General features: G+C 45.3%; 1 protein-coding gene across 11 annotated transcripts in view; it reads left to right on the plus strand.

Moving 5' to 3' along the window:
- Positions 1 to 17,685, plus strand: part of NTF3 (neurotrophin 3) — a 115,819-nt gene that overhangs the window by 21,762 nt on the left and 76,372 nt on the right. For 4 of the 11 annotated variants that reach the window (XR_008308600.1, XM_053256064.1, XM_053256070.1 and 1 more), the window contains one exon: positions 2,195 to 2,403. The exons of the other annotated variants lie outside the window; for them this stretch is intronic. The gene's annotated coding sequence lies outside the window, so the exon portion shown is untranslated. The remainder of the gene's footprint in view (positions 1 to 2,194; positions 2,404 to 17,685) is intronic. 11 annotated transcript variants of the gene reach the window in all.

The following is a 17,685-nucleotide window of genomic DNA, read 5'->3' on the forward strand; positions in this document are numbered from 1 at the left end:
GCTCACAATCTAAAAGAAACATAAGATACACACCAGCAACAGTCACTGGAAGTACTGTGCTGGTGGTGGACAGGGCCAGTTACTCTCCCCCTGCTAAATAAAGAGAATCACCACGGTAAAAGGTGCCTTTTTGCCAAGTTAGCAGGGTGACTGGTATATAAAACAAGAGTTTTGTGACACCTGATTGCATCTGTTTAAGTGGCCTCTTAGGCCACAAAAGTGTGTGCTAAAATAGATGTGTCAGTCCTTAAGGTGCAACAAGACTGTTTCTTAGTTTTTCTGCAACAGGTGAACACAGCTATCCCTCAGGAAGAGATAAAGTAATGGTACAGCACAGTGGTTCCCAACCAGGGGGCCTACAGATGTTGCTGAACTAAAAGTCCTATCATCCCCAGGCACAATAAATTGGAGCTGGAGCTGATGGGAGTTGTCATTCAGCAACATCTGGAGGCCCCCAGGTTGGGAACTACTGTTACAGTGTATATGAATGAATGAATGATAACTTGTATAACCTGTGCTGTAGTGGTGGAGATCCAAGTATACTCAGGGCTTCATTGGGCACATTAATCCTCCATGGGCTTCCTGTCATTCAACAGAGGCTGGTAAATTCCATGTCAGCGAAGGGGGCACTTGATTCCAGCTTCCTGAAGAATTGTGGTTTACTTGCTTCAAACCTTCCAAAATAAAAATAGCAACCCCTACACCTCTCCCTTCCTTCCTATCCTTCTGAAATAAAACATATCCTGGCATCCTAAATACTAAGTCAGTGGTCAACCAAGTCCCCTGGATACAGATTATGGCAGGCAAATCTGGGGCCTTAGATAAAATAGACTTTCGCTCCTGGCCAAGCGCAATCAAACTGCACACATTCCAACTGAGAACAGCTAAGGTCTTTTTATTGGGCCTCAGGATGACCTAGGACTTCACAATTTTGTTCAGCTGTTATTGAGCCCATCCCCAAATACTTTTCTGTTGCTTTCAAAATTATGACAAGTTTTTCAGAATGACGCTGTTTGAGCAGAAAAATTTATCACCTCCACCACAAAAGTAAGAAATCACTCCTTAGGGACCTTACTGAGGCCAGATGAGGTCCACCCCTTTCCCTTGCCACAGTATCTTGAGAAGGGGAGGAGACACCCCTCCAACACCCCCGCTCTCCCTGCTTCCCCTCTCTATATCTTTTCACTGCCATTGAATAGGAGAGTCCATGTTCTACTCGCATAGCTTGTATATCTCAGGCCTGTTTTGCTACCAAACAGCCCCTATACCCTGGAGTACGACTTCTGCTACAATTACAACATTTCAGAGCTTGAGCTATCACATTGATCCAAGCGGCTGAGCACCCTCACGCTTGATGCAACGGGTCTAGCCCTGACATACTTCCACGGTTAGGACCAGGCTTTCTCTGTGGCTGCCCCAGGGCTTTGGAATATGCTCCCTGCTGAACTAAGAGCATCTCCTTCTCTGTTTGTTTTCAGGAAGACCCTCAAAACTTTCCTGTTCTTGCAAGCTTTTAATTAGAATTTTAATAATTTTAATAATTCATTTTATATTGTTTTTATCGTGTTTTATGTATTTTAACCTGTTATTTTAATGTTGGGATTTGTACACTGCCTAGAGATTTACATAAAAATATAGAAATATGATAGATAAACAAACAAACAAACAATAAATACTACAGCAACAAGTCCAAACAGCTGACACTTATAGAACCTCAAAGAATACGGAACAAAAGGACAAACTTGAAAAGCTTTATATCCAATAACTACTTGCTTAGGGAGCTCCTGCCATTAAGCAAAGCACACACAGTAAAGAATGAAAAGGATTTTCTATCTCTTCTGGAAGATAATCATTTAACTCCCAGCTCCAGGTGGTCTTGGAGGAAACTGATTATCCAGACCTATTTCAAACTGGCTTTCCGGTGGGCTATGGGGTGGAGACTGCCTTGGTTGGCCTGATGGATGATCTCCAATTGGGAATTGACAGAGGGAGTGTGACTCTGTTGGTCCTTTTGAATCTCCGCGTAGCCTTTGACACTATTGACCATGGTATCCTTCTGGAACGTCTGAGGGGATTTGGGGTGGGAGGCACTGCTCTGCAGTGGTTCTGCTCCTAACTCACAGGCAGATTCCAGATAGTGTCTCTTGGAGACTGTTGTTCTTCCAAATCTGAACTTTCATATGGTGTCCCTTAGGGCTCCATATTGTCTCCGATGTTGTTTAACATCTACATGAAATCGCTGGGAGAGATCATCAGGAGATTTTGTGCAGGGTGTTATCAGTATGCTGATGATGACACCCAAATCTACTTCTCCATGTCAACATCATCGGGAGAAGGCATAACCTCCCTAAATGCCTGCCTGGATGGGCTGGATGAGGGATAACAAATTGAGGCTGAATCCAGGTAAGACGGAGGTACTTATTGTGTGGGGTCGGAACTCGGGAGACAATTTTGATCTGCCGGTTCTGGATGGGGTCACGCTCCCCCAGAAGGAACAGGTACGCAGTGCGGGGGTGCTTCTGGATCCAAACCTCTCCCTGGTGTCCTAGGTATCCAGAGGTGCTTTCTATGAGCTTCGGCTGATATGCCAGCTGCATCCTTTTCTTGAGATGAATGACCTCAGAATGGTGGTATATATTCTGGTAATCTCTAGGCTGGACTACTGCAATGAGCTCTATGTGGGGCTGTCTTTGTACGTAGTCCGGAAACTGCAGTTGGTATGTAATGCAGCAGCCAGGTTGGTCTCTGGGACATCTAGGAGAGACCATATTACTCCTGTGTTGAAAGAACTACACTGGCTGTCGCCAAGTTTCTGGGCAAAATACAAAGTGCTGGTTATTACCTATAAAGCTCTAAACAACTTAGGCCCTGGGTATTTAAGAGAAAGTCTTCTTCGCCATGAGCCCCATTGAGAACATCCTGGAGAGGTTCTTCTGCAGTTGCCGCTAGCTCATCTGGTGGCTACTCGGAGATGGTCCTTCTCCACTGCATTGTTGAAATAAGAGCCTCCCCATCTCTCGCAACTTTTAAAAAGGCACTGAAGACATATTTAGTCACCCAGGCTTTTAATTAGATTTATAGTTTTAATACTTTTAATGTTGGGTTTTAACTGATTTTAATGTTTAAATGATTTTAATTGTTTAATTGATTTTAATTGTAAACAACCCAGAAGAGCGGGTTTTTGAGGGGGGATGTATAGAAATATGCTTAATAAATAAATTAAAAAAATAACTCAAAATACAGGGGCTTCCCCCAGAAGTTTCTGAATATCTTCATCTGACATACATAAAGGGAGCCTCATAATAATCCCTTTCTTTGACAGCTGAAAGCGGGGAATTTGACTAGGGAATTTCCCTAAAGAGGACAACTGTAGGAGTTTATCCACTTGTCCCCTATGCACACATTCTACTAATAAATCTCCACCTTGAAGGCATTTTGCCCGAACGATATCTCCTAAAGTCTTCAACCATCTGGCCAACTTTATCGGGCTGTTATCTCCAATTTTAACATACTCACTATTTGCCCCAACAATAGCCAAAAGGGCTTGGTCACTCCTACTCTGTATTTCCAAACCACCTGTCTGTATTCCCAAAGAATTGGCACACTTCTTTCTGGACCGCCCTTCACCCAGAAGCAAATCTCTTTCCATCTCCTCAATCGGACGCCACCCTTTTCCTCTCCCCAAACCCACAGAACCACCCCACTCAATTTCCATTCTTCCCTCCTATCTGCCAAAAAGGAAGCAACCCTCACAAAGCATCCTAGTTAGTCAAAGCCAACACAGGCAGCCTTGATGCTCCGGAGTGGTTTACTGTCTTCCATCGAAGTGAATTGACTCCATTCAGAGTTTTATGAGATACAGTTACAAATTGGATTAGGGAGCAGCCCCCATTCCTAGGACTTAAATTATTGTGCCAGTGCTGTGAGTGGGGAGAGGACTTTGCTCCCTTTCCATTCCAGCAGTGATACCACTTGCAGGCATGACTCTTTAGAGCCAGTAGCATGCCTTAAGTATCCTTTCCCCATATGCGTAGCTCATGTTCACTTTAGAGCAGGGATGTACAATAGGGATGTGCACAGAACTGGGCGGGGGTGGCACGAAAGGGTGGGGGAGGTGTTTAAGGGTGGGGGAGGGTGCACTTACCCCTCCCCCCACTCGCCCCCGCCAGCACTAGTGCCCAGTAAAATCTGTTGGGACGGCAGTGTACCTCCCTGCCGCCCCTTCACCTCTTCGGCTGGAAGTAGCCAGAATTCCCGCGCACACATCGTGATTGTGTGCACCCCTGTCTGACATGCATGAGCGTGATCGCAAACTGATCGGTTTCAGTTTGTGACTCCTGAGGAGGTGGACAAGCTGCTCAGAGCAGTGAGGCCTACCACTTGTTCTCTTGACCCTTGTCCAACATCTAGCATGGAGGCTGTTGTAGGAGGCCTGGTAGAAATCATAAATGCTTCTCTGAGGGAGGGCAGGATGCCTTCTTGTCTTAAGGAGGCAATTATTAGACCTCTTCTTAAGAAGCCTGCATTAGATCCCTCAGAGTTGAGCAACTATAGGCCTGTTTCCAACCTCCCATAGTTGGGCAAGGTAATTGAGAAGGTGGTGGCCTCTCAGCTCCAGGTGGTCTTGGAGGAAACTGATTATCTAGACCCATTTCAAACTGGTTTTTGGGTGGGCTATGGGGTGGAGACTGCCTTGGTCAGCCTGATGGATGATCTCAATTTGGGAATTGACAGAGGAAGTGTGACTCTGTTGGTCCTTTTGGATCTCTCGGCGGCTTTCGATACTATCGACCATAGTATCCTTCTGGAATGTCTGAGGGTGCTGGGGGTGGGGGGCACTGTTTTACGGTGGTTCTGCTCCTACCTCTCGGACAGATTCCAGATGGTGTCGATTGGAGATGGAGACTGTTGCTCTTCAAAATCTGAGCTTAAGTATGGTGTCCCTCAAGGCTCCATACTTTCTCCAATGCTCTTTAACATCTACATGAAACCACTGGGAGAGATCATCAGGGGATTTGGAGTGGGGTGTTATCAGTATGCTGATGACACCCAAATCTACTTCTCCATGTCAGCTTCTTCAGGAGATGGCATAACTTCCCTAAATGCTTGCCTGGAAGCAGTAATGGGCTGGATGAGGGAGAATAAACTGAAACTGAATCCAGATAAGACAGAGGTACTTATTGTGCGAGGTCAGAACTCTAGAGACGATTTTGATCTCCCTGTTCTGGATGGGGTCACACTTCCCCAAAAGGAACAGGTTTGCAGGCTGGGGGTACTTCTGGATCCACACCTCTCCCTGGTCTCTCAGGCTGAGGCGGTGGCCAGAGGTGCTTTCTATCAGCTTCGGCTGATACATCAGCTGCGTCTGTTTCTTGAGATGAATGACCTCAAAACAGTGGTACACATGTTGGTAACCTCCAGACTTGACTTCTGCAATGCACTCTATGTGGGGCTGCCTTTGTACATAGTCCGGAAGCTTCAGTTGGTACAGAACGCGGCGGCTAGGTTGGTCTCTTTGTCATCTCGGAGAGACCACATCACTCCTTTGTTGATAGAGTTACACTGGCTGCCAATAGGTTTCCGGGCAAAATACAAAGTGCTTGTCATAACTTATAAAGCCCTAAATGGCTTAGGCCCTGGGTATCTAAGAGAACATCTTCTTCATTATGAGCCCCACCGCCCATTGAGGTCATCCAGAGAGGTCCGTCTCCAGTTGCCGCCAGCTCAGCCGGTGGCCACACGGGGACAGGCTTTTTCGGCTGCTGCCCCGAGACTGTGGAATGCGCTCCCTGCTGAGATAGGATCCTCCCCATCTCTGACCATTTTTAGAAAGCATTTGAAAACCCACCTCTTCACCCAAGCTTTTTCTGTTCTTTAAATTTTAAGCTTTTAATTCATGGTTGATTTTTAAATTGTTAAATTGTTTTAAGTTTTTGTATATATTTTAACTTGTTTTATACTATTGTTAACTGCCCAGAGATGAAAGTTTGGGGTGGTGTACAAATGTAATAAATAAAATAATAAATAATAAATCGCGATGTGCATCTAGGGTGTTTGTACATGCGTGCAGTACTTCTGGCCACTTCCGGCTGAAGAGGGGAAGGGGCAGCAGGGAGGTATGCTGCCGCTCCAACAGATTTTACTGGGTACCAATGCTGGCAGGAAGGAAGCGGGGGAGGGGTAAGTGCAGACCTACTCCCTCACCACCAAACAGTCGAACCAGCAAGTGTTCGGACCTGTTGGGAGGCCCATAAAAGGGCCTCCGAACAGGTTTGTGTACATCCCTAATGTACAACTTTGGCCCTGCAGCTGTTTCTGGACTACAACTCACATCATCCCCAGCCACAGTGGCCAATAGTCAAGTATGATAGTAGTTGTAGTTCAACATCTGCAAAAGGGCTGTAGTTGTACAGCCCTGCTTTAGAGTGTATACAGTACCACTCCAGCCTTTATAACTGTTCAGGTGTGTTAACAACTCAGGTGTGTGATCAACAAGGTCAAAGGGAAAGACACAGGAAAGAAGAAAGCCACTAAAGAGACTTTGAATAGTTGTATACAATAATGTGTTAGTTGGTAAGTGTATTGGATAATTGGTACAATGAGAACATTTTATTAGAATGTTGAAGAAGATGAAAAGCACCCAGCATTTTTATCACTTTGCACATCTGGACCACTTAATGGTTTGGGGCTGTAACTTATTTTGTCACTAAATTTTGCATAGAGTGAAATGTAGAGGTGAATTTGGAGGTTCCTGCTTGTGAAAAACACAGGAGTGGGAAAGAACACCACTGTATGGCATTTATAATCTTAGTGCTTTTTCTCATTAGAGATGGCAGTAGAGGTTTCTCTTTAGGCAAAACATCAAAAGAATTTTAAGAAGGGACAAAAAGAGTTTTGATAAGGCTTTCAACATTTTTCAGGAGGGCTCCACACATTCCTACCATGGACCTCCTAATAAGCCATGCAGGTTGTTAGTCAGATCATGCTGTGGGGGGTGTCATCTATCTCACCAGTCCTCAGTGTTCTTTTTGGGAGTTCTGAGCTAGTGAAGAAATTCTCCATATAGCAAGTATGGATGTGCAAAAAGGTTCAATGTTCCGATATTGAACCACCCCACCCCACCTCCAGTGAATTTTATTATCAGACCGAAACACACATACAACCTGGCCATTCAAGGCGGGGGAGTCGTGTTTAAAAATTTTTTTTTTAACTCATCCACTCTGGGGGGCATGTGAAGGCCCATTGGGCATGTGCAGCAGCCTCCAAAATGGCCACCGCCATGGGGGTGAGGCCCGGAAAGGGCCGAAGACCACCCGAACTGAGTGATTTGGTAAATAATAGAGGCTGGTGGTGGGAGGGTGAACCTCCAGAGGCCCCCTTCCCCCTTGGAGAAGCCCCGCTGAAGGGGGTTAGTAAAAGGTTATTTTAAATCCTGAACCCCTCCCCCACCGCCAGACGGGGTGGCAGCAAAACTAAACATGTCTAGTTCGAGTCTGATCCAGACTCAAACCAAACCAGGCAACCTGGTTTTTTGCACACCTCCTAATGGCAAGCAAAGTTTATGTGTTCCTACATAAAAAATGCTTCTCATTTTGGAACTGGAATTATCTGAGCAATTATCAGCAGGTTTTCTGTGGCTGGATCTTTCTCCTTTACCTCTTTTGTTAAGAAAGTGACAGTGGCTGACATCCTGACTAATGTTGTTTGTGTGCTTCCAACAGTGTACACGCAGAGCTAGCTCCCAGAGTGGATCTATCTTCAGTGCTCTCTTGTGCTCCAGAAGCACACTCTGTCACATTAGAAACACATTCATGACTCTAAAGAGTGTTTCCAGAGTGTGGGGAGAGCACCAAAAAGAGTTGCACACTTGCACAGAAAAAGTGCTGTTTCGGAAGTACGGGGTTAGTGCTGCATGCATCTGTTAGAAGTACGGATGCTGCATTAGGTTTTATCAATGGCAGAGATGCCTTTTTACTGCAGCCTTTAATCTGAAGCTTGCTTTGTTTTCCTTATTATAGTTCTATACAATTCCTTTCTTGCATTGGTGTTTACTACTTTCCAACAGTTCTCCTCCCTCATTATCCATGTTTAGTCATTTTTTTTGGCCAAGTTATTCAGTACATATTTAATTTTTCCTTATAAGTCATTCCTTCCATGCTCTTAATCCCCCTGGTTGTTCTTCTGAGAAATCTCTCCAATTTGCAAACGTTTATTAAAGTCAGTATTCAAGTGTTGCACTCAAAATAGATCATCTTCATTGTTCATCAAGGGTGGGCCATAATTACATTGGGCAGAATCTACCAGGAACTCCTGTAGAAAGTCTGTTGAAATGAACGAGCGCAGCCCAAGAGGCCAATATCAGTGATGCATGTTCTGGATTTTTAAAAATTCCCCCTTGCTACTAATATTTATGCCATGTAATGTGAATGGCTGGCCTGTTCCACAGCAAAATGTGGGGGGTGGGGCAGACCAGCCTGTGCCACTGTGGGACTCTAACACACACCATGACACTGCTGTGCAAAAGGGCTCTTCTGATACAGCTCACCCTTGCACAGTTGCAGATCATGCAGTACTTACACTGAGGATAATACAAGTAGTGCTGTTCAACCTGCGATCAAGCTTGGGTCAGCTGTACTGGAACAGCCCTCTTGTGCAGCAGCATTGTCATGTGTGTTAGAGCCCTACAGTGGTGCAGATGTGTCTGCACTGCCCATGTTTTGTGAACATGTCAGCCAATATTTCTGAGGTTGTTTTTACTGGAGACTGCTTTGAAAGCCTGCTGAAAAATGGTGTGCAAACTGCAAACACTGTGTAAATACATTTGCAAGAAAATCTCTTGGTGAATTAGACTAGATTTGCTAAATGTGTGGCTGCTGCCCAAAATGGCAGGCATGTGTCTAGCTCTCCTCTCCCCATCTGTAACAATTCATAGAATTCACCTGTGTACTGTCAATGGCAAATCACATTTCCCCAACCCTGCTCAACGTCTCTGGCTTCTGATGTCAAAGGTGAGTGGAGAAACCTGGAGCATAATGAATTCAGGATATGTGTATGTTCTACTCCATGTTATGGAAGGGAACTAGAAAAGCAACATCCATTTTTGGTGGGAGTTGCTCATTGAACGTAATGTGCAGTTTGGCCCTGAGCTGTCTTGCCATTTCTACTTTGCAAATTTATTTCTAATAGTTATTTTCCAGAATCATGCCCTGGACTATTCTTTTTTTGCAATACTGATTTCCAGATTTCTCCCGTCTATCTAATATTTTGTGTTTCACATGAATGTTCATCATATGCATTTACATGGAATTTTCCAGACTGAAATGTTTGATTTTTTACCATATTATTTTAACTTTCCTTGATCCCTTTGCCTTATTCTTACTGATATTGCCCTATTGTTTGCAGCTCGTCTCAGATTAATGCCGTCTGTAAACTTTAAGTGTGTGCTGTTGAGCTTTCCCATTATCCAAATAACTTAATATTGTTATAAAGACTAATGCAACTCTTAATAGTTGCGGTTTACTCCCTCCCCCAACCACTCTTCTTCCCTTGATACACCATTGCTTTTTATTGTCCTTAAAATTTCACTGTTGAATGTTCAAATTTTTGCTATTCAAATTTTACATTTGAATGTGGGGTGGGTGGATGAAATGCAGCACGAGAGAAGTTGTGTCTGGTGTTGCATTTGTCTGAAAGCTGTGTTTTATTACTCTAACTGCTTCCTTGCACCCACATTGCCTCCTCTTCTGTCCAGACAAATGCTGTTGTAAACTGAGATCATTTTTCTAGCCTATGGTTATGGTCATGTCATTCTCGCTCTTTGAATTCCTCCACCAGCTCCCTGTCCTCCTCCTCCACTGCTTCAGAATTAAGCTTCATGCCACAAGCTTGAAATAACTTAACCTTCTTTGCTTTGCATGGATGTCAACACCTCTGTCCGTTTGTAAGCCCTTTTGACAAACATAGTTGCGCCCTCAATTGCCCTGTTGCCCTCATGTGTAATTGGTGCATTTAAACTACTCTTATTTAGTTTTTTCACATGTATACTCTGCCCTTCTGACTCAGGCAGGCCCTTAAGGCAGCTTACAGTAAAAATAAATAAATTTAAAGGAAAAATGCAGAATCCAGGGCATATATAAAATATCCCGGTATAAAAGACTTGGGCCATAACTAAATAACAGGAGTAGATGTTATCTCTTTGTATAAACGCCAGCTCCCAACATTCCATCACAATTTAGCATGCCCATGAAACTTAAGATTGGACATGGCTAAGAGAAGGCTAAACCTGCCACCCCCACTATGACATTGAGGTCACCAGGGACAAGGGACTAAGTTTAGCCATGGTCCCAAAGGAGGTCACCCTTTGCTTAAGGGTTGGAAACAACATTTCTCCAAGGTGAAATTCAAAAAGGAATTTCCGGATTCCCCCCAAGGAAAAAAATTGGAGGTTTTCTCAGATGGTTTCTCCACATCCCTTCATTCATGTAAGTTAATAGTTGCTATTCACTCCTGTGGGGAAAAGTAAATTCCTGGACTTAGGGACATTGTTGCAGTGAGGGCTAAACTATCCCTGCGGTATATAAGTCACTGTGTATACGTAGTGACTTGCCCTCCCTCTGGTAATATGAAACACACAGGGAGCTCATTGCATTGTCTAAGGTGCCTGATAGGTTGGTGCAAACCAGCTCGATCTTAAGCTAGTTTGAGCTCAAACCGGTTCAGTTCAAGGTTGAGCCCTCGAATCGAACTGGGGCCCGTTCAGCTCAAGATCAAGCAGAACCTCCCAGGCCGGTTTGTGCCCAGTTTGGGGTTGCCATTAAATTTTGTTTTAAAAAAAGTTTGACTTACCACCGGCAAAGGCTTCAGTGGCCTCAGGGGAGTGTTGCTGCAGTTGCAAGCCTGTTCAGCCAGTTACTTTGGCCCTGATTTGCATGCATGGTGGCCATTTTTGGGCTGCTGAGTATGCTCATGGGCCAATTGCATGGCCCAGGTCATGACCCAGTCATGCAAATGGCCTGCGTGTGCAATCATGGCCCAAATGCCCCAAAATGGGCTGAAACAGCAGTGCAGACTTGAGGGGGAGGCCAGTGGGGGAGCCACTGGAGACCCCCCCCCCACAGCTGCAGCTGCACCCCGGAGGTCACAGAGGCCCTCAGCAGCAGTAAGTCAAACTTTTTTTACAAAATGTAATGGCACCTGGCACCCCCGAACCGTTTCGAATTTGAACCAAACTGAGCAAACTGGTTTTGTGCACATGCCTAATGTCGGATCATACACCTACACAGACACACCCTTGCTTTACAAACATTTTGCCTGCCACAATTATATGAATTTCCCTTGCGAATAGTAGAAACAGTGGAGCAAAATTAAGCAGTCAGCTTTGTGTGCTGCAAAATCCTCTGATAAAAAAATGGCCTTGGCCTTCTTCCTAAAGGCTATAAGCAACCACGTCTGTCCAGCCTTCCTTCTAAATAAATTCCATGAGGTGGATGCCACCACTAGAAAAACCTTGCTCTTCATATATATGAAAATTGCTTCTGAATGTGAATTCTGGTTTGGGCATCATGTGTTGCAGAAATGGCCAGAGACAGAGCATTGCCTCAGGCAGAAAATCCACATTGCATCCCCCCATAACAATAAACAAATATTTGACATTTTGCTGCCTTTTAATGCTGTCACAAATTCTGCTGTGTGAGGTGATTTGTCTTCCCTGCCTAATGGTAGTGGTGGCCCTGGCTTGATGAAGGTGGTGGTGGTAAGGTGATCTCTGTAATAACTGTTACTGTAGAGCTAAATATAGGATAATACCACTGAATTGCTGTGTTCATGTATGTATCTTAGAATTTTAAAAGGTGACATACTTCTGTGTAAATGTAGCTGGTTAGTCCTTGACTGATGCAAGTAATCTTGGAATGTGTTGGCATATAAAAATTTTGTTTTTTCCTTACTGCATCTAGAACAGTCCTTACTCTGTGGAGAGTGTGTGCAAGTTGTTTTGATTTCCTATAGAGCTTTATGATGAACTTCCTTAGCTGTGGATAACAAAATTGTAGCAAAACATTCATTTCATTGGGTTAAAAATGGTCATGTGAATCAGGCCTTTATCTTGGAACACCAGGGACAAAGTGGATACCATGGGAATATGCATTTATGTTCTAAGGGCTGTGCTGTAGTCTGGAATAGTGACACTTTCTTGTGATAAAAAGCATAGGGCACTTTGTCATACAGGTGCACACTTTCATGCTTCTCAGCATTATGGCAGAAAATGATAGGCCAGGAGCTTATTTGGAGAATGGATTTGGCGGGGGCCGGGCAGCGAGCATTATGAGATCAGAAGTGGAGTTAGAAGTATTTTTCAGGGACAGAAGGAAGTGAGTTTATGCTAGAGCTGAGTATGGGCATTGTTTTTAGTGGCTATCGATAATGGGGTAGCTGGAGGTAAGGAATGGTTGCAAAGATAGAGGAATAATGCAAGAAATTGGGTTGGCCTTGTCCATATCATTGCCCAAAGAAAAAATGCAGCTCCTTGATCTTCTTGCCTGGCTATGGCATGCATGCCATTTTCCAAATACTTCTTATGGTCTATAACAGTAGGTTATGGAATGGATCTCTTAAATAGTAGCACTTGTGTTAACAACATGTGTTTGCTGAAATGTCTCCAGGAGTGTGGCCAGTGCACATGGGCCAGTTTCTTTGAGGCACCATCTCTATCATCCTCAATGAGAGATTTATGAGTCTCAAAATTTGGCCTACTGTTCAAAATCTAAAGTAAAGTTGTGCCATTGAGTCGGTGTCAACTCCTGCAACCACAGAGCCATGTATTTGGTAGAATACAGGAGGGGTTTACCATTGCCATCTCTCACGCAGTATGAGATGATGCCTTTCAGCATCTTCCTAATTCAGTGCTGCCCAATATAGATGGAAACATACCAGCGGGGATTCGAACCGGCAACCGCTTGCTCCCTAGGCAAGTTATTTCCCCGCTGTGCCAGGGTCCCTCAAATTGCATTCCAGTCCACAGTTCAAACTGAGGCCTGAAATCCTCATATTATGCAGTTATGTAGACCTTGGATTCTGTTAAATCAGTAGGGGTCCCAATAGAGTCTGCCATATACTGAGTCAATCGATTGGTATTGTCTTCACAGACTGGTTCAGTATTGTCTTCACAGACTGGCAGTGGTTTGTCCAAAGTGGCAGGCAGGAATTTCTCTTAGCCCTATATTGGAGAAGCCATGGAGGGAACTTGGAACCTTCTGATGCTCTTCCCAGAGCGGCTCCAATATCTTACAATGCTCACACTTCTAGTCTCCCATTCATATGTAACCAGGGTGGACCCTGCTTAGGGTCAAATCATGCTTGCGACCAGAGCTCCTCTCCTTAATTTCAGCAATCCTCTCCCTTTAATTTCAATGGGCTACTCTGGGTAATTTTCTGAATCATTTAGGCCACTTACTGTAAGCTGCTGGAAAGATACATTGTAATAAAAGAAATAAAATAAGATAAATGTCTGGGTATGAACTAACGTATGACCCAGGAATGGTTTTGTTTAGGTATATTGGGGAAGAAGTTTCGAAAGTCTTTCTTGAACTACATGCCCATCTCTTGACTGTAGTCAGGCTGTGTATATAGAGTGTGTGTGTGTGTGTGTGTGTGTGTGTGTGTGTGTGTGTGTGTGAAGACTAAGAAGATTAAGTCTTCTCAGTGGCCTTAAGAATTGCTTTGCTGGATTCGACCAAAACACAGCTAGTTAGATTGGCGTTGATAGTGAGCTATTATGCAAGTACAGAACAAAGTCAGACAACAATCCGAAGGGGGAAGGCATTTGCTTTGGCAAGTGTGTGTAAACTGTTGCATCTAGCCAAGCATTCTGTTTCCAGTAGTGGCCAACAAGATGTCTCTAGAAGCTCACAAACGAAACATGAAGATGATTGTCATCCTGTGTAGTTTTGTCCTTGGCATCAAGTATCCACAAGATCATAACCGCAGACTGGGTGGATGGAAAGTAAATCATGATCCACTGGGGGCAATACTGGCCACTTTTGATGGATCACTTAATACCTGCAGGTTGTTGGGATTCTTGCAAAGAAAGCTGAACTAGGTGGGAACTGGTTTGATCTAGGAAGGCATTTCTAATCTTTTAAAAAGAATATATTTTCAGATCAGGAGTGCATATCACATAACATCGGTCATCTTTTGTCCTGGTCCCTAACTGCTGAGAGATCTGGAAAATGTACTCTTGTTTTGTAAATGGACCAAAAGATTTATTTACTTATTTATTTAAAATATTTATACCCCGCGCCTCTAATGTACTACTGCTCGGGGCGGCTCACAACAATAAGATAGACACAGATACAATAAAAGTAATAAAATTAACTAAAAAAATTTTTTAAAGGCAGATTAAAAATCACAATTTTTAGGTTCAATGTAAAACTGAAAATTATAAAAAGCTAAAGAAGCTAAAGCACCTTCAGGATATAACAAAATAATAATGGAGCATTAAAAAGCCTCCTTATAAAGACGTGTTTTAAGATTTTTTTAAAAAACACTGAGGGAGGGAGCATGGTGAAGCTCTTTAAGGGAGAGTGTTCCAAAGCCAAGGGGCCACAACCAAAAAGGGCCTGTTTCTAGTCTGCGCCAACCGGATCTCTGTTAGTGGCAGGGTCATGAGCAGGGCCTGAGATGATGAGCAGAGGGCCCTGGCAGATTCATATGGGCGAATGCGGTCTGACAGGTACCCTGGCCCCAAGCTGTGTAGGGCTTTAAAGGTCAATACCAGCACCTTGAACTAGCTTTGAAGCGGACTGGTAGCCAATGAAGGTGACGCAGGGTGGGTGTAATACTGGTGAAGCGACTCGCACCCACGAGCATTCTTGCAGCAGCATTCTGAATCAGCTGGAGCTTCTGAACAGTCTTCAAGGGCAGCCACACATAGAGCGCATTGCAGTAGTCCAATCTGGATGTTACCAACGCATGAGTGACTGAGGTCAGGTCCGACTTCTCCTATTTGGGTCGCAGCTGGCGTACCAGCCGTAGTTGGTAAAAGGCACTTCTGCACACCGCCACTACCTGCACCTCCAAGGACAGTGTTGGGTCCAGAAGCACCCCCAAGCTGCGGACTTTGTCTTTCAGGGGGAGCGTGACCCCTTCCAAGACCAGATTTACCTCCTTACTTGGATGATCAGTTCTACCAACCCAGAGCACTTGCGTCTTATCTGGATTGAGTTTCAGCTTGTTTGCCCCCATCCAGTCCAGAACAGCCTCCAAGCCCCAGTTCAGAGCATCCACTGCCTCCCTGGTGTCTGCTGACTTAAAAGATAGGTAGAGCTGGGTGTCATCAGCATATTGATGGCACCTCAGCCCACACCTACGGATGACCTCTCCCAGAGGTTTCATGTAGATGTTAAACAGCATGGGGGACAGAACAGATCCCTGTGGCACCCCATAGGCCAAAAGCCAAGAGGTGGAGCAAACATCCCCCAGCACCACCTTCTGAGTACAACCCCCTAGGTAGGAATGGAGCCACCGTATAACTGTGGCTCCATTCAGCCAACCCAGAGAGACGTCCCGGAAGGATACTATGGTCGATGGTATTGAAAGCAGCTGAGAGGTCCAGGAGGATCAACAGAGTTGCACTCCCTTTATCTCCTGGCATAGGTCATCCTCCAGGGCAACCAAGGCAGTTTCAGTCCCATATCCAGGTTGGAAGCCTGACTGGAAATGATCCAAGTATGCATCCATGCTGATGCCGCCTTGTCTGGTGCAGCTCAGGACTTCATGTCCTCCATGATGACCATGGGCTTGTCTCAGTTGGTTTCTGGTCCCACACATGTGGCAGGCCATACGCTTGATTTGGTTTTTGGGTCAATGGTGGACAGTGGTGCTCTGTGGATAGTCCAAGAGGCCTCAACACTATTATCATGGATGGATCACTATCTGGTGAAGATTGAACTGAGGGTAGACCCACTCTGCAGGGGTGGGGGACCAGTTAGGATGGTCCGCCCCCGGAGGCTTATGGATCCTGATGGATTCCTGATGGCTCTAGGGGAGTTTCCTGCTGAGAGAGTGGATGATCCTGTTCACATCCTGGTCTTCCTTTGGTATGAGGGGATGGATCTGGTGATTGACATGGTTGCATCTAGGCGCCCTCTCCCGACCTGCCCAAGCCCAAGCGACTCCTAGTATACAGGTGAGTTGCGGACAATGAAACAGACTGGTAGATGGCTTGAGCGTCGATGGAGGAAAACTCAGAATAAATGTGACTGAACACAGGCTAGAGCCCATGTTAGGACCTACTCTATAGCAGTGATGGCAGCGATGAAATCCTACTTTCCCACCACCATCGCATCGGCTCAGTGTTGTCCAATGGAGATTTTTTGAATGGTTCAGGGCCTCCTAAATGAGGACCCCAAAGACCATCAAACAGAACACTCAGCAGCCCACTGTGACCGATTTGCTTCACATTTTGTAGATAAAATAGCTCATATCCGTTCTGACTTGGATGCCAAGATTTTTGCGGCACCAGAACTGGATGTTGCTGATGTACCGTCTGGTCTTATTATATTGGATGGTTTTCAGACTGTGTTGCCTGAGGAGGTGGACAGGCTGCTTGGAAGGTTGAGGCCTACCACGTGTGTCCTTGACCCTTGCCCTTCATGGTTGGTGAAGGTTTGTAGGGGGGACTGGGTCTCTGGGTGGCGGGGGTGGTGAATGCCTCTTTAGAGCAGCAGGTGGTCCCCCCTTGCCTGAAGGAGGCAGTCATTAGGCCCCTTATTAAAAAGCCTTCATTGGACCCAAATGGCTTGAATAACTTTCAACCAGTTTCAAACCTACCCTTCTTGGGCAAGGTGTTGGAGAACATTGTGGCATCTCAGCTCCAGGCAGCCCTGGATGAATCTGAGTGGGGTGGTCTCCTAATGAACCAGGGCAACCCCACCTCCCTGCTCATGCCGCCTTGGCTGATGCTGCACCTGGAAACCTGGTGGGCACAACTGAGAGAGATTTATATCACCCCCCTCATCCAACAAGGTCTCCGTAATGCATGCCAAGTCTGCGTGTTCATTCAGAATAATCTCCTGAATGGCTGTGGATTTTCCATTTATGGACCTGGCATGTAGTAGCAGCAGCTTCAGGCAAGGTGGGCTGCTGGGAGAGCTACTGGGGTCTCCTTGGATGGGAGAAGGACAGGAGAGCATGATGTCTTTGATATAGCCAGTGCACCTTCCCCTTACCTGGCACATTCTACTCCTACCGCCATATCACCCTCTGCCAAGGACTGCCAAGGAAGCATGTTACTTTGCTTCCTCCAGAGTAACATGCCCTGCCCCAAACACATTGTGAAGACCAACACCTTAGTGATAACAAACTATAAAAACTCTCTCCTATTAAAACAGGGCAATGCTCTAGCTAATCTGATGGGTTCTATGCAGCTGTAAAAAAGAAGAAGAAACAACACTCCAGGAAGGTATGGGGGGGACTGTTTTCATCAATGGTCCTGCTCAGAAGTCCACCAAACTCACTGGGACTCTTCAACCCTCGGGCTACTGCACCACCGGCTGTTCTCCACTCAGCTGAGAGTCACAAGGCCGAGAGCCCTTGTGCTCTCGCCCTTCGGCTCGTGCCAAGAGACTCATGCCCCTGGCTCTGCTGGATGTTAAAGTTACCTGGAAGGAGTGGAGCAGAGGCAAGCAC

This window comes from Hemicordylus capensis, chromosome 5 (genome assembly GCF_027244095.1).
Source record: "Hemicordylus capensis ecotype Gifberg chromosome 5, rHemCap1.1.pri, whole genome shotgun sequence".
In the NCBI taxonomy this organism is placed as follows: Eukaryota; Metazoa; Chordata; class Lepidosauria; order Squamata; family Cordylidae; genus Hemicordylus; species Hemicordylus capensis.